Source organism: Canis lupus, chromosome 26 (genome assembly GCF_003254725.2).
Source record: "Canis lupus dingo isolate Sandy chromosome 26, ASM325472v2, whole genome shotgun sequence".
NCBI lineage: Eukaryota > Metazoa > Chordata > Mammalia > Carnivora > Canidae > Canis > Canis lupus.
This window is the reverse complement of record NC_064268.1, coordinates 15,204,034-15,230,094: the sequence shown is the minus strand read 5'-3', so window position 1 is coordinate 15,230,094 and position 26,061 is coordinate 15,204,034. Positions and strand designations below refer to the sequence as shown.

General features: G+C 43.8%; 1 long non-coding RNA gene across 1 annotated transcript in view; it reads right to left on the bottom strand.

Annotated features, from left to right (window-relative positions):
* LOC125753718 (uncharacterized) overlaps positions 1-26,061 on the bottom strand; it is a 52,271-nt gene that overhangs the window by 7,929 nt on the left and 18,281 nt on the right. Inside the window, exon 2 of the long non-coding RNA XR_007406167.1 lies at positions 24,484-24,547. This is a non-coding gene — a long non-coding RNA (uncharacterized LOC125753718). The remainder of the gene's footprint in view (positions 1-24,483; positions 24,548-26,061) is intronic.

Below are 26,061 nucleotides of genomic sequence, written 5' to 3'. Positions count from 1 at the left end.
ATCCATCATAAATCTATGCTTTTGTAAAATACAACAAAAATTCGCTTGGATGTCACAGCAGCATCAAATTGCTATAGAAGTCATAAACCACTTCTGATTTCTTGACTTATTGTGAACCAGTAAGAGTTTGCTGACTGTCACTAGTACCTAGATGACAGTTTTGAGTGGCACTGGTGTAGCATGAACGAGGTCCCCAAAACAGGCTCAATTGTCCACCTAGAGAACAACTCTATTTTCTAGAACCTGGCTCAGTTTGACACCTGGTCTCTGTTCAACCTCATGTAGGAAACAGTCTCAGGCCTTCCGAGTAAACCTGCAGGTTACTACTCCTACATAGTTGAGTGTTTACTCTCCTCCCTCCCTCCTCACCCTCCTCCATCCTGGCACATGTCAGGGAGCTCATACACACTGCAGCCCTGGTGGTCTTGGTAAAGAAGAGGCTGCTCCATTTGATCTGTATTTGCCTCTGCCCAGTACCCATTTCTGTCCTAGATATAACTTGCCACTTCTGTTCTTGAACTCGTCTTCCCTCCTGCACTGACCTTTGGTCTTGCAGCCTCTTCTGGTCCTCAGCTATTTAGTTCATCAATGCATCCTCTGCTGCACAAGTTACATCATCTTGGGCCCAGCCCTTCCTCCCTCCATCCCTCCTCTGGGCTGACTCCCTTACCATCCCCCTTTCCTGGGGCCACACACAATCCCCTGCTTTTGTCAAGCTTCCCTCTGCCCAGCACTCCTCCCAGCCACCCCTGACCTTTAGCTCTCTTGCCACTGAACAAAACACAGCTGCTGATTATCAGAGTCGCAGCAGGCACAAACAAGACACAGGTGTCTCTTCACCCTCAGATCCCTGTACTTAGAGTGTTACCCCAAGAATTCAACCCAAGGAGGTAGAGTGAGCACACTTATGTAAAATTCTCTCTCTTCCTCCTCTTCAAACTCACCCTTAGATAGAAGGAGGGGAACTGGATCTGGTTAACGCTGATTTCCTGAATCCTTCTGCCTCACAGCTAGGTCCAAATTTGGATTCAAGAGGTGATAAACCATCACCCTTATTATCAGCTCCGATTCCACAACCCACTCCCTGGGGTAAGGATGGGAGTGCTGCTTGCAGATATTTCCAGTTCTTCTTCTTTCATTGTTCCTTTGCTCCTGTGAATTAAATGTGACTCTACAACTACCTAGGGCCGGTAAGATGGGAGCGGGAGTGACACCTGGCACTCCTGAGAAAGCATGTTTTTGCTACAGAGGAATCTCCTCCTGCAGCAGTTATAGAAGCATGTTTTCTTGTGCTTGATATGAAAGATTCATAAGATCAAAGCCGCCAGGAGGACAGCAGCCCCAGAGCATCACCATGACTGCAGCCAACTTTGCATGAGTGCAAAGTAGGTCTCTGTTTTGAACCCACTGGTCTTCTGTTATAGCAGCAGAGCATTGCCTATCTTGACTAACACACCACAGTTCTGGTTCAAACAGAGGATGGCAAAGTTGAATAGAAAAGTAGTCCCTAGCTAATGTCTCAGCAAGTCACCCATCTTGTGGTAGTTGTGGCCATTCCCCAGGCTAAAATAATGGTGGCCCGGCTTGTAAAAGTGGTGGCAGCAAAGATGACAGAAGTGAATAGATTGGACAAGTCCTGTTAGGTCAGACTGAGGGGGATGAGAAGAGGGATATGTCAGGTCATATCTTGGGTTCTGGCTTGGGAAATTGGGGAAGTGGCAGAGCCATTAAGTGACATATGAAACATTGAAAAATGAGCTGACTTCATGTCTCTGTCCCAGAGTTCTGAACATGGCAGGTCACAACAGTTGGGATGAATAGTCTTTATTGGGGTGCTCTCCTGACCCCAGTTTGCAAGCTTGAGCATGAGTTTTCTCAATTATGTGGCAGACAGACGCTCAGTGGAACAGCCAACAGGACTCTGCTGTAATCAATCCCATTTATAATCATCAGGAAAATAGCAAACTACAAGGAAGAATGCTGTACTCCAGAAACCACTGGCATTTGAGCACCTGACAGAGCTGCCTGTGCTGAGGGTTTGATGGATGAAGAAGACTGAGAAGAATGTCTGATTTAATTGTTTATTGTATCAACTAATTACATGGTATTCATTCATCAACACAGGATGGTGAGAGGGTCCCCTAAGCTTGAGACCCAGACAACTAGGTCTTGGTTCCAACTCTATCATTCATGATCCCCGGCAAGGTAATTCCTTGCCCTGGGTCTCCCTAACCCTATAACCCCAAGGTCCTTCACAGGGGTCCTATGCATGCCTTAGAGACTCATTAATGGGATGGAAGGATCCCCAGAAATTATAGTCAGCATATTGTTTGAATGTGCAGATGTCTACATACTAGAGAAGTGGGTCTATGACCTTCATCAGGGCTTGCAAAAAATTAAAAACCACTGAAAGTGGAAATGGACACACCCGAGGATTGTGAGGAATGAGGGAGAATACGCAGGAGGAGATTTGCTTCTAGTTCTCTTTTCCAAGGTGTCTTTAGGCCAGCCCAAATGCCAAATACCAAAATACTCAGGAACGGGGTAAGAAGAGAATAATGGAATCATTTGTGCACTATTCATCCAACAGCCATTTGTTGCAGGACCAGAAACTAGGGGTGTTGCAACAAAGAAACAATGAATGGAAGCATGGCAGAGGGGTGTGTGTGTCTGTGTGTGTGTGTGTGTGTGTGTGTGCCTGCATGTGTTTGTGCATGTGTGTATGCCCTGGTGTGTGTGTGAATGTATGTCTGTGTGTGTGTGTCTCTGTGTCTGTATGAATATATGTATGTGTCTATGTGTGTCTCTGAATAGGCCTGTGTGAATGTGCCTGGTGTGTATCCATGTTGTGTCTCTGTGTATGTCTCTGTGTGTTGGCGTATATGTACATCTGTGAAGGTATATCTCTGTGTGTCTGGGTCTGTCTGTATGTGTGTGTCTGTGAAGGTATATCTCCGTGTGTGTCTGCAAATGTGTGCCTCTGAAGGTGTCTCTGTGTGTCTGTGTGTATGGATCTCTGTATGTGTGTGCTGGCCCTCGGGGCAGCTGTGGGCTGGGAGCCCATCACATGCTCTTCTCCACAAGAGTCCAAATCTGAAAAGCTTGGGGGCATCATGCATGTCACCGTTAAGAACAACTCACCCTGGAGCTGCAGGGCAGAGAAAGGGAGGCCAGGGAGTCAGAAAAGCCTTCAGGGTCTTCAGATGCAAACCTGGTTTACTGGGAGGGGCTGTCCCACCCCCTCCTCAGGAGGCTCCTCCCTCCACTCCTGCAGGGAGCCAGTGCTGCATTCCCAGGACCTGAAAGCCTGCTAGAAGTGGAATGCCACCATTTTTCCACACCTGCCCCGACCCTCTGTGACTACCTAAAATCTGACCTGCAGAAATTCAGAGTGATTGGTACATCTATTCACTGCAAACTGAAAAGACCAAATACGATCTTCCTGGACATACTATGGGATTACATCCTAATAAACCATCATAAGTTGAAACTATTTTCAGCCAGAAATTTAATATTCTTAACCTACTGAGCATCACAGCTTAGCCTCGCCTCCCTTACACATGCTCAGAATGCTCACATTAGTCTGTAGTTGGGCAAAATCATCTAACACAAACCCTGTTTTACAATAAAGTGTTGACTAGCTCATGTAATTTACTGAACACTGTACTGAAAGCGAGACACAGAATAGCTTTAAGTGTCATGGGCCGTTTGCCCTCCTGATCATGTGGCTGCCTGGGAGCCGTGGCTGCCTGCTGCTGCCCCACAGCACGAGAGTATACAGTCCCACAGATCGCCAGCCTGGGAAAAGATCCAAGTCCAAAATTCAAAGTACAATTTCAACTGAATGTGTATCGCTTTTGTGCCATCATAAAGTTGAAAAATCCTAAGTTGAGCCATGGAAAGTGAGGGAGTGTCTGTACTAGGGGCTTTCCCCAGTGCAAAGAACCATGACACTGCCTCTATTTGAGACTTGCGAGGCTGGCTTGGCACAGCACACAGAAATGGTGGGAGTGGTCAGAAGCAAGGCTCTGAAGTCAGAATGGACAAGTCTGAACCAGTGACCAGTGTGTGCCTCAGTCCCCTCATCTGTCCAATGGGATGAATGCAAGTACCTACCTCCTTGGGGTGTGTTAAGAGTCAAATGAGTTAAGACCTATAAGGGTTTGCAGTACTACTGGCACATAGAATTAAATAAATACCTATTATTATTACTGTTATTCATGAAAAATAGTTTCCTCATAGTCATTTGAAACTGTGCACTGCTGGAAGAGAAAGAGAGAGAGATGGCAAGAAAATAAGATGTTACACATCTACCCATTAATGATACCAGGCAAGAGAGGGTGAATCAATTTTTATGACACATTAGTATAAATATTTTATCATATTAAACTAGCTTGGACTTTTTCTCAACTGAAAGGCATTTCTTTCTCTCTTCTAAATTAACTATGCCATGTTTCACTTGAAAGGAAGAAAGGAAGGAGGGAGGGAGGAGGAGGGAAGGGAGGAAGGAGGGACAGACAAGGGAGGGAGGAAGGAAGGGAGGAGCTTTGCAGAAACTGCTCCCCCACGGTGACTGCTGTGTCAGTGCATCACCTGTATAGTGTCTTATAGGTTCCTAAGAATCTGCAGTTTACTAGCTTCCTCTGGCTGCCCGCAAACAGCCCCATGAAGCTTATATTCTCAGCTCCACTTTCCAGATGACAAGACTAAAGTTTAGACAGGCTGAGTAAAGTAGCTCATGGTTACCCTTAGGCAACCAAACCCCCAGCTCCTCTGATCCCCTGCCCAGGAGCACTGGGTCCTCCTCCCACTGCCTCTAGAAGTTCTTTACTTATTCATTCCACAGTCCTCAGAGTCTGTCCTTGTGAGCTGTGCTGCAGATACCAACATGAATGCACTGCTGTGGCTTCATGGAGGCAGCGTACAGTCCGGTTACAGGAGGCATTTCACAGGGCTATCCTCCGGAGTGGCCTTCTCCAACGTGAGGAATCCCAGAGCCATGGGAACGTGCACTCCCCTGGTCAAGTCCTGACTCCTCCACATACTGTTGTATGATTTTATGACCCAAATGACCTCTCTGGGAGCCACTTTCCCCAGATGACAAATGATGATAGTACCTACTTCCCAGGGTGGTGGTGCATCTTCCACAAAGCAATTCCTGCAGAAACACTCAGCCTGATCTGGGAGAGACTCCTTCTGAAAGGGAAACTTGAGATATCCTCCCTGATGGGTCTGAATACCTTGAAAGGAGATTTAGACAACTGGCAAAGAGCTGGGGATTGAGTCTGGGGCAAGCGCGCAGATCACAAAGCCAAGGGGAAAACAGGCAATTATTAACTTGAGGGAAAAGGGAAGGTGTTGCAAAAGGGGAAAGCAATCTGAATCAACTGCAGAGTCAGCAATGCACCCCATTTACAGTTAGGGTAATACAAACACTGAATATTGATCCAACAGAAATTACAAAGGATCTGGGGGAGGGGGAGGGTGTCATGTTTAAAGGCAGAAGCCGTGGGGATGCAGAAAGGAAAGAAAGCTAAGTCCTCACTTTCCCGTGGAGAGAGGCCAAGGGATAGAGTCTGGAATGGAGTCATCAAAAAGGTACAATATCACCAGGCTATTTCGAGACCTGTAGGTAAACAAAATAACCCACCCTAAGGGCAAAGGTGGTGGCTTCCGGGGAGGGAGAGAGGGAGAGAGGGGCAGAGGAACTGCTGTTTTGTATTACATGCTTTGCAAAACTAATTGAATCTAAACCAGGTATTCTCAACCTCAGCACCACTGACATTTAGGACCAGATAATGCTTTGTGCTAGGAGGTGTTTCGTGTACTGTAGGATATTTTAGCAGCATCCCTGGCCCCTACCTACCAGATGTCAGTAGCAAACTTATCACCCCCACTACTAACACCAATTGTGACAACCAAAAATGTCTCCAGACACTTCCAAATATTTGCTTGAGGCCAAATCACCTCCCTTCTTTCACTGAGAAACACTGACCTAAATTAAGTACATGTATAGCTTTAATTTTTAAAAAAAATATTTTATGAAATGCTTACATAGTGACCAGTGCATGGTTAGCATTTTATAAATGCTAGCAAGGACTGTTATTTCCCTGACCTTGCCAGGACTGCTTTCTCAACCCACCCGTAGATATTTCCTGCCATACCCCAGTGAGCTCCTAGTCCTTCATATTTGAAGACAATACCACTGCTACTAATCATATTAACAGAGATAGCAATAACAGTATACCATGTCTGGGATTAGCACAGTGGGGATCCCAGAAGAGAATAAGTACATTCACAGTAATACCTTGTTGCCAGGTTATTGTACATGATTAGTGGTAATTTCATCCTCATAAAAACCCAGAGAGGGAGGAGAGAGGATTCTTCCTCTCATGTTACAATGAAGAAACTGAGAATCAGAGAAGTTAAGCAACCTGCCTGAGGTCACACCTAGGAAGTGGAAAGGCCTTAGTTTCAAACTTAATTCTGTCTAATTCCAAAGCAAGTCATCCCCCACCACACTAGGGAGTCCCAACTTTTGCTATGTATGCATTAGAGTCAACTGAGAGATTTTTAAAAATAATGATGCCATGGGACATCTGGGTGGCTCAGTTGGTTAAGCACTAGTTCCTGGTTTGGGCTCAGGTCATGATCTGGCAGTTATGGGACTGAGCTCCAGATCAGGCTCCACACTCAGCAGGGAGTCTGTGTCAAATTCTCTCCCTCCCCTGCTGCTTCTATCCCTGCTCATGCGCTCTCTCTCTCTCTTTCTCTCTCTCTCTCTCAAATAAAGAAATAAAATCTTTAAAATATAAAATAACTAAAATAAAATAAAATAATGATGCCCAAAGGAGATAAAGAGGTCTAAACTTCCAGTTACAAAATAGGCAGCCTGGGTGGCTCAGCAGTTTAGTGCCGCCCTCAGCCCAGGGCATGATCCTGGAGACCCGGGATCGAGTCCCACGTCGGGCTTCCTGCATGGAGCCTGCTTCTCCCTTTGCCTGTGTCTCTGCCTCTCTCTCTGTCTCTCATGAAAAAATAAATAAAATCTTTAAAATAAATAAATAAATAAGTCACGGAGATGAAAAGTACAATATAGGGAATATAGTAAGTAAGATTGCAATAACATTGTTTGGTGACAGATGGTACCTACACTTACTGTGGTGAACACTGAGTAATGTATAGAACTGTTGAATCATTATATTGTACACCTGAAACTAATATAACACCGTATGTTAATTATACTTCAATAAAAGAAAAAAAGGCTTCATATTCCTCCCACTGAGATGATACAATTAATATCTTGCCATATGGCAAATATATAAGTTTTTGTACCATTTGACAGAAAGTTGCAGAATGAGTACTTTATTTTCAAATAACATGTTTTTCTGATCATATAAATAATATATGCTCAGTATGTAACTCTTGTAAACTAGAAAAAGAAAATGATCCTTCTCCAAAAGAAAAAAAAAGAAAAAGAAAACAAAGTTCACTCCCAACCCTGTCCCCAGCCAAAAAGGGATACCCAGACTCTAGACCAAACCAATGAACCAAAATCTGTGGGGGAGGGGCCCACACATCTCAATTTTTTGAAAACTCCCCCAGGTGACCCTGATGCATAGGGCAAGTTGAGAAGACCAGCTCTAGATCTAGATATGCACGTAAGGCACACATGGTTCCTCAAGGTATCTTTTTAAGATGTGGGTTCTAGTTCAGCAGGTCTGGGGAGGACCTGGGACTGCATTTCTAAAAAGCTCCCAGTAGTGGTTTGCAGACCACACTTGGAGCACCAAGAAATGAACCTGTTGCTTGTCCTGTCTTGTTAACCCTACCTGCCAAACTTACCTTAGACATTTCCTAAGGTAAGAGGAAAACTAGATTTTTTTCTCCAGGGAAAAGAAATAGTAACAACCCCACTTACTGAACAGCTACCATGTGCCAAAGTCTGTGCTGAATATGCTTTCAAAATATCAGCTCTTTTAATCTCCATAATAATCCTGTGTCATAGCAACTTCTGTTTCTCTTATTTCATGGATGATGCAAGAGGTGCAAAAAAATTAAGTCCTTTTTTCAAGAGTAATACTTAGTAGTTAGCAAAGTAATCAAAATTCATACCCGAATCTCTCTTGGAACTCTTGATCCCTGCTTATCCTGCCCACCTTAATTCAAAGCCCATGCTCCATCTATAACTTTAGACATGTCACTTGACCTCTCTGAGCTTCATATTTCCCAACTGAAATCTGAGCATAAAGATTGTCCCTAGATACCTCACATTGAGAGAATACATTTTGACATCCAACAAGACCATATCCCTATAGACACAGCACATTACAAATGCCTACTCAAAGGGTGGTGGGGTACTGGTTTTTTTTTTTTATCTCAAGTAGGTGGGTGGAATCTTGGCCTCCAGAGAACACAGCTGTGCAAGGGGCTGGGAAGCAGGTAGGCACATCTGCAGAAGGAGATAAGGTTTGCTCCATCTCCAATGACTAGAAGCTTATTACGGAGAAATAGCTAGAGAGATGATATCTCCCCAAATGAAATATCGGCCGGCTTATCTCTGACAGTAACTCAGCCTGGGCAGGGGAGCAAAGGCAACAGGGTGATCACTTACAATGCTTCCTGCTCTCCAAGGATGCTAGAGGCACCCCCAGCCCATGACTGGTGGGGCTGAGCACCTGCTCAGGTGTGGATGAGCAGTCCAGCCCCTCAGAAAAATGAGGTGAGTTGCAGGTTCAAATTCTTTCTCAGGGTACAATATATATCCAATTTGGAAAATGATGGAAGCTAGAGATAGAACCAGAAGACTTATTCCAGCATGTTCTGGCTGTGGGAGCCTGGGCTCTGAGACTGAGAGAAGACCACAGTGATGGAAGCCCAGGGAGAGGAAGAATGGTTCCAGAAAAATCAGGAATAACAAGTAGGAGCAGATCATGTAGCATTTTTACATGCCAGAATAGAGAGCCTGGGGTTTGTTCTAAGTGCACTGGAAGCCTTTGGAGGCTTAACTAGTTGGGTCACACAATCTTATTTAAGATCACTCTGTTCTATAGAGTATAGATTAAACAGGGGAACAGTGGAAGCTGGGTTATTAGTAATGAGACTCCTGTAGTTTTTAATTAAAGAAATGATTGTAGACATAAGGGCTCATGTCCCCCAAAAGAGGTATATAGGAATGCCCATAGCAGCATTACCCATAATAGCCACAAACTGGACACAAGCCACATGCCCAACCACAGAAGAACATATGAAAAATGTGGGACATTTATACAGTGGAGTACTACACAGTAATGAAAAAGGAGGACCTAGTGCTACCCACAAGAACATGCATGAACCTCCCAAGTGTGCTGGGAAGCCCACAGAATTGTACATTCTGTTTTATTTCATTTATAGGAAGTCAATACAGGCAGAATTAACCTGTAGTAAAGGTGACTGGGGAGGGGTCAACCCTGGGGTGATACTGACTGGGAGGGAGCATGAGACAGCCAGCTGGGGTGGCTATATAAATACACATTTATTCCTATGTAAAATCCATCAAGCTGTGCACTTTGATCTATGCTCCCTATTGTGTAGGTGTTATATCTCAATTTTAAAAGAAGACATTTAGGGGCACTCAGGTGGCACTGCCAGTTAAGTATTCCACTCTTGGTCTCTGCTCAGGTTCTGATCTCAGAGTCATGGGATCAAGCCCACACATCAGGCTCAGCAATGAGTCTGCTTGGGACTCTTTCTCCCTCTCCCTCTGTCTCTCCCCTACACCCCACCACCACTTCGTACTCTCTCTCACTCATGCTCTCTCTAAAATGGATAAATAAGTCTCAAAAAAAAAAAAAAAGCATTTAAAAGTAAAAACAAAACAAACCAAAATGTTCCTCAACTATATAGAGCAGAATCCAGGTCTCCTAACTCCCAGTTCTGTTCTATTCTCTCCAAGCCACAAAATCACATGAAATATTTCAGTAATGCCCTCAATTTAGCCTTAATCAATATATATCCCCCGCCCATACACACACACAAAGGAAAAACTGAGAATGGCTCATCCCGGCAGCAGAGAATGAACACAACAGGTATTCTGGAAGTGAAACTGGCCTCTTGGGGCCACTGACAGCTCTGTCTCATGACTTGTGAGCAGCCCTCTCTCCTGGAGCAGAAGCTGTCTGCCAAACCAGGGGTGACTCTGCGGCACCCACAGCCCCAAGGGACAGGATTCCCCCAAGAATACTGGAAATGTCTGGCAAGAGGTCCAGAATGGTGAGCTCCAGCTCCCCTACGTCTGCCAGCTGAACCGAGAAGTCTCAAGCTGCTGGAGGAATAAAAGCCCTGCCTGGTTTTAAGCAACATTTGATCTCTGTCAACCACAGAGCTGCATCAGAACTGTTAGAGCTGGAGCAGCAGAGGCAGACTCAACTCCTTCTGCCTATTTTTAGACCCAGCAGCCTGCACTGCGCTCCTTCTGTGTCACAGCAAAAGGACTTCAGGTTGGAGCCCTGCTGCTTGGGGAAGCCTCCAGAAAGGGTTCCCACGTGCTGGTGGATGATGGGCTGGGAGGTGCTTTGCTTTCTTGCAGTCAGACATGTGACTTTGATGTCTCTTTCAAAACTTTAGGAAACCTCATAAAAGCAACAAGAAAAAAATATAGAGATATCTTTATAAATAAATAAATTATACACATACACACACAGTACAAATGGAGTCTCTTCCTAATGGCTTCTTCACTCAATAACTGATCTTAACTATCTTCCAGTGTCATTTACTAGACCTCAAGTACATCTGTTTTATTAGCTCCATAATAACATAATAATCGATAACACTAGAATTCATTCACTGCACACCGTCCTAAGTGCTTCTCATGTTTTTGAGCCTTTAATCCTCCTCTAAGAGGTAAGTTCTATTATCATCACCCCCATTTTACACACAAGGAAACCGAAGCTTAGGCCAAGGTTGGGATACAGCCTTGGCTTCAATGCAGTTGCATCTGACATCCAGGGGGTCTGCCCTTTACCAGCACATCTGCCGGCCTTGGGATCCCACCTGATGAAAGTGCTGTTGTGTCTTGAGTTGAGGGCTCCCTCATCATAAATCCAGATTGATTCTGTGTTTTGCCATTTGTTACACAGCGGGGCTGAAGAACATCCCTGTGAATAGCTAGCTAAGTGGGGGTCACCATGACCATTTCTTGGGATAAATGCCTGGTTGTGAGACAGCTGGGTGGAAAGGTAATGCCCCTTACCAAGTTAACTGTCCCCTGAAAAGGCTGTAGCATTTACTATCCCAACAGCAGTGTGAAAACTGCCTTTTACAACTTCTCCTGCTTTCAAAATCTCAGCCAGGAGTGACTCTCCAGCCACCTTTTGAACATATGGATGCACCACTGATTGAGAGTGACCTGGGAGAATGGGTGTATGTGTTTTATCCTCTCTGCCAGAACACAAGCTCCTGGAAAGCACAGACCAAAACTTATTCATCTTTAGGACACTCCCTGCCCCAGGGGCAGCCATCTGTGCAGGAAGAGGTCAGATCCCCAAAGTAAAGGACAGTCTTACCTCCCAGGTTTTGCATGTGCTACTTCCTCTGCCTGGGTCACTCTCATTCCACTTCCCTATCTATCCTCACAGGCTTGGCACTGGCACTGCCACCATCACCACCTGCAGGAGGCCTTCCCTGGTCCCCAGGCTGGAGCCAGCTGTACATCCACAGCCCCATCTTTACCCCTGACATAATACTGATCACATTACTTTATACCAAATTTCTTCAAATTCAAGCCACCACCACAATTGTGTGCAACCCTAAGAAAGACTCTGGCACAATGCTTCTCCCTTTTTAACTAAACATCTTTACGAAGATATAATTCACAAACCATACAAGTTGTCCACTGAAAGCATGCATTTCAATGCATTTTAGTATATTTACAGACTTGTGCAACCATCACCACCACTGTCCATTTTAGATGGGTCTCATCACCTCTAAAGGAAACCCTATATCTGTTAGCTAGCAACCCCTTGCCCCTACCCCTTCATCCCTACCCAGTCGTAAGTGACCACTCATCTACTTTCTTTCTCCAGATTTCTCTACTCCAGATTTTTTGATATGAGAAGAATCGTAGAATATGTGAGCTTATGTGGCTAGTTTCTTTCACTTAGCATAACATTTTTGAGGTTCACCCACATTGTAGTATGTATCAGTACTTTATGCTTTCTTATGGGTGAAATAACATTCCACTGTAGGGAGAGAACACATTTTCTTTACCTATTCATCAGTGGATGGACATCTGGGTTGTTTCCATCTTTGAGCAATTGAGAATAATGCTGCTATAAGCATTTGTGTACGTGTTTCTATGAAGACATAGTTTTTCATTTCTCTTGGGTATATGCCTAGGAGTCATGGTGCTTCCTTATCACTGAGAATGTTTATTTCTACTTATTTAAAAAGTGCTTTTAGACTTAATTTAGACATCAATGTTTTATCACATATCATGCTGACACATACTTTAAAAAAAAGAAGCAAAATATATTGGCTAAGATATTCCAAAAAAACATCTACACTGCAAAGTCCAGGCCTTCTAAATCATTTTTAAAGTCATGAGTGCCCACTGTCCAGGTTTTTGTACAAGAGGTCATCCTCTATGCCATTTAGAGCATTAGAGATATAAGAATTCTTAAAAGATATAGGCCCACTCCAAGCAAGGCGCACCTCACCCTGACTGTTGCTGGTCAATGGTGATTTTACACCATTGATTAGAAGATCCATCCAGATCTCAGAGAGGCTCATATGAGGGGAAATGTGCATCTTAGAATTCATGAAATAAAGTCATCTCCTGTCTACTTGCCTATACCTCACACAAAAGATTTTAAGTGTCTCAAGGACAGGAACCAAGCTTACCTACCCTTGCATTCATTCATTCATGCTCATAAGTCAACAGAAATATATGAAGTGCCTAGCCCACACACGATGCACTAATGAATGAACGCTGACCTCCTTTGGAAAATAAAACTCACTCACCTCCTACTTGGGGACCACTGTCAATTAGTTCATCTCTCTGAGCTGTTTCTCCAACTGTGAGATGAGGGTAGGGTAGTGCTGAGATTGAAAATAAGCTCATGTGTGCAGGGTACCTAGGAGAGTTCCCACATACAGTGGGCTACTTAAAAATACTTGTGGAACGAAAGGAGTGAATGACAAAAGAGTTACCATCACAGCTAAAATTTGTTGCACATTTGTCTGTTGGCCAGACCCTGCTCTATGCACTTTATGTGTGACAACTCGTTTTGCTCATCCCTCATTTAATCTTTACAATGACACCACAAGGTAAGTATTAATATTCTCCCCAGCTGACAAATGAGGTACAGAGAGGTGAATGAATGAATGAACACAGGAATGAATGAATGAATGCTGACTTATGTTAAAATCCCAGACATCCAATTTCTAGAGGGTAAACCTAGTCAGTCCAATGAGAAAGTAAAATGGAGAAGTAGATCACTTGTATCTCACAGGTGGGTGCTGCAGAGGGTGTGAATCTATGTGTGTGCAGTACCTGATGCAAACAGACAAAATGAAGGCTGACCCATTTGCTATGAGGAGGCTTTCACTGCTTGAACAGGTGACCTTGGGCAAGTCTCATAACTTCTCTGACTTCATTTTCTCATCTGTAAAGCACCCTACATCCCCAAGGTGGAGGTGAGGAGGCTTGAGATTGCCTCCGACAAAGCCCCTAACTCAGCCAGCCATTGCCTTAGAGGAAGCTTCACACTGATTAGTGGTCCTTACCCAGCCAGGTCTGCTTTCTGGGAAAGCCAAACAGCCCACAACAGCTCCTCTTTCTCAAGCCAAATCTAACATGTGCCTGTAGCGCCAACCCTTCGAGCTGTCAGACAGGCTGGGCAGAACCCAGTGGGTGCACTCTGCTTCCCCCAGATGAATAAATCATTACAGGAGAGCACTATGCATCCCACCAGCATCCATAAAGACCTGAATTATATATAACGAAGCAGCAAAAGCAATTTATCCCAGGCACGTGCAAGTCATAAAATGGGAGTTCTCGGGTGCCGGAGACAATTTTCAGATATTGCGGTTTTTATCAAAGCAATAAGGCCCACCAAAGGAGCACCCTGCCCCACGGGTGTGGGGATGCCTTAATCGGGTTTATTTATTATCAGAGGAGAGAAATCTAACTCTCTCTCTCTCTCCCTCTCTGCCACCTCCCCCACTCACCGCCCCGGTGTGGCTGCTTCTCAGCTCAGGGGTTCTGAGATCTAGGGATGAGCTGCCAAGAGCAGTCGCCCATCTAGTAGGAACCATCTGCTGAGAAGCTGGAGGTGGGACCAGGTGTGCTCCAAATCCCTAGAGGAAGAGGGGAGAGGGAGATTGGGATCAAAAGAAGAGAAGATGGTATGGTAACAAAATCTCTAAATCAGAGCTCAAGGGCCCCACCTTTGCCACTGATTACAGGCAGGGAAACTGAGGCACTGAAAGGTTAAATAACTACTTGTCTAAGGCCACACGTGGAGAGAGGAGAGGAGCTAGAATGACAAGGAAGTTAGTTTAATAGACATTCAGGCTACTACATGCCGGCAGTTGGGATTTGAAGGAGAGCTGTCCTGGCATGTGGGACAGCTGACTCCTCTCCATCTGCATTCAGCCCACAAGCCTGCCTTGCTGATGATGCTCAAATGTGCCAAGTACACTCCTATCTCAGGGCTTTTGTACCTGCTATTCCTTCTGCCTGTGAACACTGTTCCTCCAGATCTTTACATAGCTGACCCCTCACCTCCTGGCCTCTGCTCAAATGTCACCTTCCCAGGCAGGACTTCCCCAACCACCTCATCCAAATTTGCAAGCGTCTCCATGCCACGATGCTCCATCACCTTGCCACGTGTTGGATTTTCCTAAAGCAAACACAGAGATGGCGTGTGGTGTGTTGAGGGGAAAGCAAGTGTGGACAAAAGATGGATGATAAACTATGACATCCGTTCAACATAGCTCCATCCACCCCAGCAACAAGCTCTTCAAGCAAGTATACACCACAGGCATGTCCGGAGTCAGGCTGAAATGGCCAGGCTTTCATACCCAGCCTCACGTTGGCACTGGATACAGGTTGCCCTGGGAAAGGTGTGAGCTTGGGCAAGGTGGCTCTCTGCCACTCAAGCAAACCCTGAGGAGGAGCAGGGGGGCTATCTGCTGACCACCCTCCCCGCAGCTGAACAGCAAATCCTACTTTGAAGGGGGATGTGGGTGGCACATCTTCATACCTACTTACACCCTTTATCCTGCTCTATATTTTCTCCCAGTGCTTTACCACCACTCAACATTGTATGTAGCTACGTATTTCCTTGTTTGTTGTCTTTCATGCAACTTCCCATGAGGTTCTCAAGGATATAGGTAATAGCCGTCTTGTTCTCATTTCTTGGAGCAGTAGTTGGTGCATAGCAGATACCCAATAAATATTTGCTCAATTAATTAATAAATGAATGAATGCCCTCCATTGCTCCCAATTTAACAGAAGAGACTGACAAGTGAACAATTACATTTCAGTGATGAGCACAGCTGGAATCCCAGGGCAGTGGGTGTTCTCTAACCCAGCCTGAGATGGGGAGTGTCCAGGAAGGGCTGTCTAACTTCAAGTCCAATGCTATTCCCACTATATCAGGACAGGATGCACGAGACAGAGTCAGCCCTTACTGCACTCGGGGCTACCCCTCATCTTGATATGTTGCTTGCGGTTCCTTAACCATTTCATGATTTTGTATATTGCCTCTCCAACCACAATAGAACTTCTCTGAGCCTAAGGAGCACATCTTGCATTTCTTCTCTTTATCGTACTCAATGCAATGGTGGTGGTTTGGGCACCACTGTCATTCCCTGAACCACTACTGGGTATATGAAAAGGGCCTTTAGAGATGTAGACAGCACAGGTGCAGGTGACCAGGTTTTCTAACCTCCAGTTCAGACATAAGGTCTATAGAGATAAAAACAGCCACTGTTCAGTGAGTACCATGTCCAGCCAGATACTCTGCCAAGCACTATGCATACATCACACCTGTCAATTCTTATAGCCACCTTGCAAGGCTGAATGTTGTCTCCATTTTACAAATGAATAAACTGAGGCTCACAGAGGAGAAAACATCTGCCCAAGGTCACACAGTCAGTATGCAGTAGAGCCAACAGGCACATGTGAGCTGATGTTGCTCTTAACCATTACACTGACTTTCAAGGTTAATGAGACAGACTGTTTTAGCTCACGATAGAATCATAAAGCCTGAGTGGTGAGCTCAACATCTCCATCAACCTGAAATCACCATGGTTTCTGAATTCCTTCAGGGAACAGAACAAATGGCCACTCAGCCTTATTCAATCTCATCTCTGTAGTAATTCCAGATGTCTTTGCTCAGCTGTCAGTTGTGTCTCCATCAGAAGAAGGAACCAGCAAGCTGTCTCCCAAAGAGATTCATATGATAGTATGAAGGTTGGTGATTATACCCAGATCCTTACAAACAATGGAAACCTGGCTCTCTCAACACACTGACAGGGGTATCATCCCTCAGGGTTAGACTCACATTAGCCACACTTTGAGACTGATGTATAAACCAGATGGCTACTTTACTTATTTGCAAAGAGAGATTACTATCACAGAGATTGATTCAGAAAATCTATACAACCAGTACCTTATCTCCTGGTAAGAAGACTAGCCTGATAAAATGAATAATAATATTGTTTCTTGATGTATAAAATTGGGACAAGAAATGGATGCATTCATTTAATGTCTAGTGGCAACAGACAGAAATGGTTGGGAATGAGCTTTTTTTTTTTTCCAGATGGAATTATAACTATCATAAGTCAACTGGCAACTGGCAATATCTGCATCTATCTTGTGGCAGATATTTTTTTGTTGCTGCCAAAAGGCCACTGTCAACCTCCTTTCTCATGGCCACTTCATACTGTAGAGATTAGATAAGCATATATTCACTCTCCTTGGAAAGAAGGGTGGTCATCTCTGGCCAATGAGACCTAATGGAAGTCACCTGAGGGGCTTCCAGCAAAAGGTACAGGAGGCAAGAGAACAGCTCACAGGTACTCTTTTCCTTTCTTTTTGCTTTAAAAGTTGATGTGATACTTGAAGCAGCAGCAGCCATCTTGAAACCATGAGGAAAATGAAAAGCCAATTTCCTAAGAACTATGGAATAGAAAGGAAGAAAGAACATGGGATCACTGATAACATTGTTGACATACTGCTCCAGAACTGGAACTTCCTACATCCAGAATTTCCATCTGAGAAGTTCATTAAATGCTTTTATTGCTTAAACCATTACTGTTTCAGTTATCTGTTGCACTATTACAAATGACCCCCAAAACTTAGTGACTTAAAACAAACACCATTTAACACCTCTCATGAGTCTGTGAGTTGACCGGGCTCAGTGGGATGGTTATTCTGCCCATTTGGGGTTGGGTGGGACTGCAATCATCTGGAGGTTCAACTGGCAGGAATGCTCAAAGCAGTGCATCTGCATGACTGGCAGCTGGCTGACAGCTCAGCCTTTCTCCAAATGGCCTGGGTTTCTCACAGCAGCTGGGTTCCAAAAGGTAATCTTCCAGGCATGCAACAGTAGAAGTTGCAGACTTTTTGCAGCTTGGAAATGACACAGCCCCACTTCTTCATTCTCTTTATTTGAGATGTGTCACAGGGTGAGCCTTGATTCAGGAGGAAGGGAAAGAGATCCTGCCTTTTAATGGGAGGATGGCAAGAAAGTCTCAGCCACCTTTAATTGACCATAGTTATCAATCTGCTTTTCCATGGCTTGTAGTTGAAAGCAGTTCTCTACATCGAGCCTTGCTGCTAGAACAAGAAATATTCAAAAATCAAGACTCCTTCTCCATTGAAACAAACTGTAGTGGCTGCAGTCAAGGTTGGCATTTGCAACTCTCTGTCCTCCAGGCTTCTGTGGCAGATCATGATGGATACAGTATTTCTTTAAATATGTTAATAAGTTCAATCACATGACAGACAAGTCTTGCAGGGCTCACCATCCTGTCTCTTTAAGGTGACTTTGCATTGCTCTGCTTTGATCTATAATATATTGACTTCATGGTGTAACTCTCAGAAGGCAATCTTCACTCCCTGTGCTTTCCAAGGACTTGATAAAACACTGCTGTAGCTCCCTGGACCTGGCAGCAACCTTCATGAAGATCCTTACCCTGTGCATCATAGGGCTGTTGAAAGCATCTGATGAGATGAGAGCTACAAAAGTGCCTCAAAATGGTTAAGAGGGATTATTGTTATCCTAATCAAATAAGCATTTGTGTCAGGTACGGCTCTTTTGGTAACAAGTGACATAAAACCCGATTTGAACTAACTTAGCAAACAGGAGAAATGCTGGCCGGGAGTCTGAGACTCCTTCCAGTTTCAGGCATGGCAGGATCCAGCAACTCAAACATCATCAGCAGGACCTATTTTCTCTCTGCCTCTTGGTCCTGATCTCCTGCAGTTTGCTTCATTTCTCAACAAGATGGCTGCAAGCAGCTTCAGGTGTACCCCCTGCTGGGTTTGCTCTTCCTAACTCTTGAAATAAAGGTCCTTCTCCTGATTGTTACTGGCCCAAGTTGAGCAATATGTCCATCCTTTAACCAATTCTTATGGCCAAGGGGATAATGAGCTGACTGGCTGGGCCTGGGTCACATAATGACTTTGGATCTGATAGGGTTGGTTTCACTCAAATCTTATGGATTGAGAAAATCTAGGGTACTATCACCAGAGAAGGATGAGTATGTGGCCACTGTACATGACACAGTAGAAAAGCATTAGGTAAAGGACTCTGGAGCCTGTGACTATCCTACTGAATTACTGACTCTTGCTCCCAAAGCTTTCATTTGGCCCAACATGACCTCAGGGACTCTCTATGTTGTGTTGATTTACTATCAGGTCATCATGGTATCCTACTAAATCTGACTCTAGTCCTTAGAGACTCTTGAGAGTGAATGCAGTTAGTGCATCTAACGTCCTTTTTATAAAGTCTAGGCCTTGGCCAGGCTATAGAATAGCTGCTATTGTATCATGGGCTACCACTGGTCTAAGAAGGTATGGCTGGGGAGGGAAGACACATGGTATAAAACATGGGTAACTTACCAGGTACACCATGAGTGAGGAGGCACACAGATGTGACAACAAGCAGGGAAATGGAGCCAGTGTAGCAAGAAGTAGAAGGGAACACTATGCAGCTCCATGAGAAAAGGCAGGAAGGACTCCCCCATCCCCACCTCCCTGAGAGGAAAATCCATTCAATAGAAAACATTTAGAATGACTCACATAATACTGAGCCCAAATTTTCAGAGCAAATCATGGAAGAGAAAAGGGGTTTGATTTGGAACTTTATCTTGAAAAATGAAACTGAGCTTATCAACATAACAAAATTCAGGTTACCATTTCAACTATGCATGAGTTCTTATGAAGAACGAAAAATGAATTAAGCAGTGAATTTTTTTTTTTTTGGTGTAATTTTTGTCACAAAATCCTTCACTTCAGGTTTGGTTTTCACAGCATGATAGCAAAAAGGTCATTTAAAAAATATTCAAGGGCTTCACCAATTTTTCCTAAGGCCCGTTAGAATCTTTTGATATTTAAATCTTTCTCTTTTGATGTGTTCACCATGTCACTTTCCTTGTCATTTTTTTTCTTCAACTGTTAACTCTTTTTTGCATTGATATGATATTCAAAATATTTAATAATCAGTGTGAGACAAGTATCAATTGACCAGAGCAATGACCACAACAGCCAGTGTGGCTGACCCTGTGATGTTGTTCAAAGGCCACCTGATTCTCTTGGATTCGCTGTGATTTTTCTGTTCTTTAGGCATGTTTCAACACCACATTCATCAGCTTCATGGAACTTTACATCTTGGGCAAGATTTTCTTTTCTTTTTTTTTTAAGATCTTATTTATTTTCATGAGAGACAGAGAGAAGCAGAGACACAGGTAGAGGGAGAAGCAGGCTCCATGCAGGGAGCCAGACGTGGGACTGGATCCTAGGTCTCCAGGATCACGCCTTAGGCTGAAGGCAGAGCAAGATTTTCTTTCTTTCTTTTTTAAAGATGTTATTTATTTATTCACGAGAGACACAGAGAGAGAGAGGCAGAGACACAGGCAGAGGGAGAAACAGGCTCCATGCAAGGAGCCCGACGCGGGACTCGATACCAGGTCTCCAGGATCATGCCCTGGGCTGAAGGCGGCGCTAAAACGCTGAGCCACCCGGGCTGCCCTGGGCAAGATTTTCAATTGACCATTTGCAGTTGGATTACATTGCATAAGCACCAGGGTCAGACAGTGAAAGACTGATTTTCTTTGACAGGATTTGTTGGTTGGAAGAACCAGCAATCCATTCCAGGACATATGATAGGCATTCACAATTCAGGGGGTCCTTCAGAGAAATTGAGCTACAAGAGAGTGAACACGGCAGAAAAGGATTCATGCTAGGGGTGCCTGGGTGGTTTAGTTGATTAATCATCTGCCTTCAGCTCAGGTCATGATCTCAGGGTCCTGGAATAGAGCCCCACATCCAGCCCCCTGTTCAGTGCGAGTCTGCTTCTCCCTCTCCATGGCCCCTCCCCCATCACTGGTGTGTATGCTCTCTCTCTCTTTCTTTCTCTCTCTCTCTCTCTCTCAAATAAATAAATAAATTCTTTTTTTAAAAAAGGATTCATGCTAGGGAACATAATATAATCAGTAAAAGCTTTAATAACTGAAGTTGTATAATTATTGAAAAAAAAATTTAATGACAAATTTTTGCTTTTCTGTACAACTTCACCAGGTCATGGACTCAGATGATAAATACTCAGTAACAAAGACCCTGAATCCTGTTTGTGAACTGGCTTGCATGGATTGGCCTTTCTTGCTACCACTGAGTCCTAACAAAGACCAGCTGGATTTACAAGTTAGGGTCACCAGATGATTTCAACAGAAGTATCAGAACAACTTGGAAAAAGTACGATGACCATGTATCAGTCTGACAGCCTCTGAATTTGTTTCCTAGTAAAACATTCAAATATCAGCCTGCATTTCAAACTAGAAATCCTATTTATAAAATTCAGGACAGATCTCTTTCTTAGCTGTAGACTTTACGCCCCCAGTTCAGACAGGGACGGGGCTTGCCTAGCTAATCACAGAACAGAACACACTGTAAACACACAGGACTGGAAGGAGCAGATGAACTGAGGAGTTTCTCCATTGGGTCTTCTTGCTGAGGCTTTGGTGTTCCAATCCTTAGCCTCAGGAGTCAGGGTTGGGGTGGGTTGGGCTACTGGGTATTTTCCTGCCCCCAGTTTTGAGGAACAACAGCAATTACTTCATGTTCTGCAATGTTCATTAACTTGACTGGGTCAAAGGCTCTCCCAGATCAGAAATAGTTCTGAAAATGGACTCACGAATTCTGCAGACTGTGAATTTTCCCTAATTAACATATTAACATACTTCCTTCCCCTGCCTCAAGTCAGAGCTTTTCAATCTTGGAGTAGGAAAGCAGCAGAATCTAGCTGTCACTGGCTCTCCAAAGAGCACAGTGATAAAAAGCTAAGGCTTTGCAGCCAGACAGGTGTGGATATCAATCTTGATTCTACTACTTGCTGATTGCACGTTCCTGAGTAATTCACTTAATCTGTGTGAGACTCAGTTTCCTCATCTGTAAAATTAGGACAATAATTGTATCTACCTCATGGGGTTGTTAAGCATTTCAATAAGGTGTTTCTAAGCCTAATGCATCACGAATGTCCAAAAATTATGATGAATCTGACCAGTGGTAGATGATCCATCTCTTTTTTTTTTTCCTACCAAGAGTTCATTATTCTTCCCTATGGTAACAGCTCCTTGGGTTTCCTTTGACTAATTACTCCTGCTCTCTAGGGTGGTTCAAGGGGTACTAAATAAATCCACCCCAATTTAAAGGAAGGAAACTGTGTACTATTTTGCTAAGGCTGCATAGAGTGGGTGGCTTAAACAACAGAAATTTTCTCACAGTTCTGGAGGCCAGAAGTCTGAGAACGAGGCATTGGCAGAGCTCATTTCTCCTGACACCTCTCTCCCTGACACAGATATCCTTCCTCTCCCTGTGTCTTCACATGGTCTTCCCTCTCTGTGTCTGTCTCCTAATTTCCTCTTCTTATGAGGATGCCAGTCGTGCTGGATTAAGGTCCACCCCTATGACCTCACTGAACCTTAATTACCTCTGTAAAGGCCCTATCTCCAAATACACTCACATTATGAGGTCCTATGGGTTAGGATTTCCACAAAGGAATCTGAGGAAGTCACAATTCAGCCCATAACAACCTGACCTAGATTTGGCCAAAACACTCCCTTCCCCCGAGTCAGAGTGATTGATTCAATGCTAGACTTTTTTAAAGTTAAGTACAGGGAATTTCTTCATCTGTAAGATGTGTGTTGCAAAGGTAACATGGAATGGAGCTGTTGTTGTCACCATGTGGGAAAGGTCAATACATAAGACAATATAAAAGAGAAATGGAAAGAGAAAGACTTAGTCCTGAAATCATCAGCTGAGCCCCTGGATCCATCTGAGCCTGAAGCTCCATTTGTCAGTTCACTCAGAGAATCCACTAAAATCCCCTTTGGTGGCTTATGCCAGTTGGGAGTTTCTGTCACTTGCAACCAAACAAGTCTTGACAGAGATAGCCCCTATTTAATTATTAAGGAGCTTGTAGATCCCAAGGAATAGAAAGGGAAAGGGTTGAGAAAGAGAGCTGGAAAGTGGAAGAACCATTTACAAAACAAATTAGGCAGGTAACCTAAACCATACTATGCAGGAATCAGGGTGGATTCAATAACAGATGTGTATTCCTTTAACTGAACCTAATGTAAGACAGTTTGACTCTGCACAGTAGTGAAGGCAAGGAGTTCTTCACTAAACCATAGGCTTCTCGAAGGCAGCAATATTGTTTTGTTAGGTGCAATGTAGCCCTAGTGCCCAGCATGAAATAGGCACTCAAAAGATATTTGTGGACTTGGACAGGCTTACTAAGGAATCTTTTGCATTTTATGGTTCAAGATAGATATCTTTTGCCATAGTATTATATTTGCACTCACTGTTAAAGAGTTACATTGATAATCATATAGCAGCCAAGTATTAATGTTAACAATGTTTGATAACTCAAAGAAAAAACCTTCAAGTGTATCCTCTCACCATTAGTGGACCTGTGACTTCCTTTAGTCATCAACTGCATTATGATTCTCTGCTGGAATGTGGAACTGCTCTGCTTGGCACCCATTACAGCCCCCTGTAAAAGTGGTTTGGATGGGGAAACAGAAGAATGTGTATATACGAAACTGGATAATGGCATGGAGTGAGCAGAGCGTGACCTTGCTCTACATGGATTACTGCACCACTGGAGAACCCTGAACTTAGAGGAGACTCTGAGTTTCTACCAAGCTACTGGTTACCTGCCTGTCCTTCCCTCTGGAGAGAGAGAACTCCTTACCCTGGAAAGGAAGTACATGTCTCTGGGATATGGGGGTTATCTCTAGGTTTACTGCCTCTGAACATAAGCCAATATCCTCTAGGAAGAGAAAAGAACTTCATCACCCTGGAATGTCTCCAGGGAGAGAGAGGGTCTCTACCTTCAGTCTGCTATTCAATCATCCCTAAACAAAGACCATACAAGAACCCATGAAATCCAGGGAATATGGTCTCCAAAAAAAACCTCTGTTGAGATGACAAATGGAAGGAATCTAGATTCCTGAGTCAACAAATAGAGGAGAGCCTTTGACAACCTTTGCATAGCCACGAAATATACTTTTGAGATGCTCAACTCCTGAGATTTCAGGTCTTGTCTACCACGGTAGCTAGCATCAACTATCCTGATCAATAAAGAGAATTGTAATGTGCACTAGACAAATCATACTTGCATGAGAAATAAGAGAACTACACAACATGTAGTGAGTGCCAAATGATAAGGATCAGGATGAGATTTGGGAGTGGGCAAAAGATTATGAAGAAGTCATCACCTTACTAGTGACAGAGTAAAAGGACACAGAATTTGAGAGACCAGCTGCAGCTGTCCAGGGACACATCCCCCAGGTTCAGCACATCCAAGTGTCATCAGTACCCCCACACCCACTCTCGTTCACAAATATTACAGTGAGCCAAAGCTGTGAATGACTTTCACACAGTTTAGAGATTTTCAGATCATCTTAAGCTCAATTACTGCTAAACCAATAATATACCCCAAACATCATTATTGGAAAATCACCAACCAGGCCCACTAATTGTATTTGCAGCTTCTTCATCATATTAGTAAAGTCATAAGTGCAGCATGCTCTTCCCAGGGGAGAGCTGTTCACAAGGCCAATTTCCTTAGGATGAGACTTTCATATCACATCAGTTTGAACTAATGCGTCTCGGGAAATAAACTGTCAGATCAATAACATTTGCAACCAGAAAATATTTGGAGCAAATAGCAGAATACAGCCTGTGGTTGAGACTAATATAATCCTTACCTGACACTTGGAAGCTGTCATGACTCCAAACCTTTGGAGCTTTCCATGGGTCAATTTGGAGATACTGTAGAAACACAAAGAGCCTTCGTTCAATACATTGTGACCTTTTTCTAGGAAGCTCATCATACCATCACTAATCTGGAAAAAGCAAACAACAATTATTAAGCTCCTTCTATTGGCTTGATGCCTTGATCAGTATATGTAATGATAAGCAGCAGTCTTTATAGTAGTCCATAAAGGAGTTCAAATTCTAGATCTAGGGATGCCTGGGTCGCTCAGTGGTTGAGCATCCACCTTTGGCTCAGGTCATGATCCCAGGGTCCTGGGACCAAGTTCCACATAAGGCTCCCTGAGAGGGGCCTGCTTCTCCCTCTGCCGATGTGCCTGCCTCTCTCTGTGTGTCTCTCATGAGTAAATAAATAAAACCTTAAAAAAAAAATTCTAGATCTAAAACTTCCTAAGGCAAGTTTCTTTACTTCTCTGAGTCTTAGTTTCCAAATCTGTTCAATGGAAATAATAATGGATACTCTCCAGGGGCATTTGGTGACTGAAGAGAAGGTACGGATCCTGCCTATTTTAGTGCCTGGCACACTGTAGGTGCTCAATAAATAATAGTTATTGCTATGATTCTAGGTACCTCTGTAACTGAAGTTAAACAAATTAATGTTTCCCCCTCAACTAGGCCATTTGAGGGGAGTAAGTTTACGTGCCAATCTGGGTTAACCCCCTTAATCTTTCTGTGGAAGTATAAAAGGCACACCATCTGTTTTTGAAGTAACAGAAAGAAATTGTCTGCATCTCTGCTTTAATTTTTCCTATATTCTCAAGTAAAGCCCTTGACCATAACCTAGTATTCTAGGAGTACCAGATAAAGATTGAAAAGCCAGTAAAGAAATACAAAAAGGATGGAATGCTGAGAAGTATTTAACAACCCAGAGTTGAGGTTCCCTTTGAACTGGTGAGGCCTGGGACTGATTTCTAGATCAGGCACTTAGCAAAGATGTGACCTTAGGAAAATAACAGGATTTCTCTGAGCCATGGTTTACTCTATGCAAAACAGCAACACTGTCTGCCTCCAGGAGGTAAGGTCAAACTAAATAAGATAAATAGCAAAATTGTAACAAATGTTAGTTCCCCCAACCTGGTTCTCATCTCCTATCATTATAAGCCTCAAATTAATTCAGTAAACATGTATTGGGCACTGTGGTGGATACTGGGGATATCAATAAATGAGACTGACAAGGTCACTGTTTTCATGGCCCAGATGACATTCTGGAGGGAAAAAGATAAATTACTGAGCCAATTCCACAAATAAGTCGCAAATTACATTTGTGAAAAGAGCTAGAAAGAAATGATGCAGGGCGTTAATGAGAGTTCGCTAAAACCACCAAGCTGAGGCGTTAAGAAAGGCCTCCATGAAGATCCAACTCTCCTACCCATTCTGGGTTGTAAGCTTACTTCTTAATGGTGAAAGGATAGGAAGTGGCACTGGGAGAGTAAGCCAGGACCCATATCATGCTGGGCTTCACAGGGTGGACTGTGGGGCCATCACGTTGCCACAACCACAGGAGACGTCAA